This window comes from Rhagoletis pomonella, unplaced genomic scaffold (genome assembly GCF_013731165.1).
Source record: "Rhagoletis pomonella isolate Grant_MI unplaced genomic scaffold, Rhpom_1.0 Rhpom_scaffold_00006, whole genome shotgun sequence".
In the NCBI taxonomy this organism is placed as follows: domain Eukaryota; kingdom Metazoa; phylum Arthropoda; class Insecta; order Diptera; family Tephritidae; genus Rhagoletis; species Rhagoletis pomonella.
Window position 1 is genome coordinate 45,179,657 of NW_023458560.1, and position 2,255 is coordinate 45,181,911.

The window sequence follows — 2,255 nt, forward strand, 5'->3', positions numbered from 1 at the left end:
GATGACGTCTATTGCTAAGATATCTCACTTGTATTTGTACACAATGTTGCTAGCTGTTGTGTGCTGAGCGCCGGATTAAACTAAAGCTAAAATATCAGTTGAAAGTAAAAAGTTGCGGAACAGTCACAGTGAAACGCAACACTGGATGTCAGTCATGTCGGCTACCCGTGGTATGTTCACAGTTTTATCGCCACTGCTGTCAAACTAAAATAATTCGCACGGAGCAAATTCGTTGGCCACAAAGGGCCAACCAACACAGGAAGGTGGTGTTAAAACTAAATTTGGGTTTCATTTCCAATGTGATCGTACTATTATGGAAAGAAAAGAAACCTCTGGTTTCGTATTTCAAAAGGTTACATTTTCACTTTGACACAAAGTGGAATACAACAGCGTGGCTGTTGTTTGAACGTATCCGAAGTTTCGTGTGCAGCGAATTTCGGTATTAATTACTGGCATGCATTTTTTGTACCATTTCAGTTAATTTTCTAACTGTTATCAACCATCCACCATTACGGCGGAAATGACTGTTCCCTGTCAGCTACATTGTCGCGCAGCAACACCACTATTTTGTCTGGAGTGGCTTCCGACTGCCGTGTTGTTTTGCCGCCCTGTGTGCAGGGCAACACTGCAAGCAAGTTTCAAAAGAATATCAAAACATTTTGAATTCTGATTCCCAAACAACAGGCGCGCAGCATAGCTAGGCAAGCAAAACCAAATGCAACACTATAGCGAAGAGTTCACTAAACACACACCACTGCCGCCAGCATAGGTTGTCATCTCACTCTGGCATACGCGCTGCCCGCCCAAAATATTTGCGAATTGTCAAAACAAAGCAGCGACCATGGTTGGTGCAGATATGCAATAGCTAGTCGCACTACACAACATGGCGGCGGCATGACATTTGTTTAGTCAGCACACTGAACGCGCTATGTTGGCTGCTATGAACAAACTAATTTAGCTAGTTAGGCGTCGGCGGCGGCGGTTTTGCTTGTGCGCCCTAGCTGTTTGCCTGTGAAAAAATTTCGCTGACGTGCCTAAAAGTATGGAATTGCGATTTCAGGCATCTCGGTAATGTGCGGAATTCGAATTGGAAATTTGGTACTCTTTGAAAAAGTGTTCGTTCGTTCACTCGCGCGCATACATTTTGTTGATAGCGATAAAGTCCAATCAGAAAGAAGCCCCACCAACCAACCGTCGCCGTTGCGAAAGCAACGAACGCGAACGACAGCCGGATGCACGGATGTACGTAACCAGAACGACCCATATTCATATCTAGCCATATTTATATTTCCAGCCTCATACCCCAATAACCCTTTGGGGAATTTGTATGCTGTTACAACAGCAACAACAACAATACGAGTATTGCCTCCCGATTCCGATAAAGGCCTGCCACCGCCGCCATTTGTTTAGTTTTCTTTTTATTCTCCATTAAAAGTGCTTTTCGTGTTGTCTTATCGGCTATCGATTCAATTGGATTCAATCGGCGCGCGATGTCTGTTTTTGGCGCTCAATCATGTTTAGTGTGTTTTTGCCACCCTCCTGGCGTTCTCCGCCCACACATATGCGTCGGCAGTTCTTGCTAGCATCGCTGCGCGCCTGAGATAAATAGAGCTCGATGACTGTTTGTACTATCGAGAAAAATGCTCGGAAATAAATCGCCGCTCGCCGCATGCAAACAAAATGGTCGAGCGAGCGAGCATTTTTTCCTTGCACTTTGAACGCAGACACCGACAATAATATCGATTTACAACACCGACAATATCGATTTCCCACGACAGTCGGGTCCATGTAACCGGAACGACCACTCCAGCATTATTCCCCATAAAAAGTTATTGGGAAATTCGTGTACAACAACAATAACAACATCGATTTACAAACACATAAATCATGTGTATTTTGTTATTGGTTTTGGACATCAAAATGTAAAAATATGTATATGTAACCGCAGAACTCTACAGGCAAACACCGATGGCCTAACAACTGTCATTTTGGCGAGCAATGTGATTGCAAGTTTTTGTGTGTGGGCTGTTTGATGTCTTGAAATAAGCATTTGCCGCATGACGCCACCAGACAACATTCTCTCAATTGCGGTATTTAAAAACATTTAAGTCTTTAAAAAACTTGCTGAATAATTTCCTAAAACGTAATCATAAATAATCCAATAGGGAACAGATTTTTATTTTGATTTAGTATCAAAATTTCATCGACGTTACCACCAGCACGCTTTCTTTCAAATGAAAATATGGCTGTCAAAC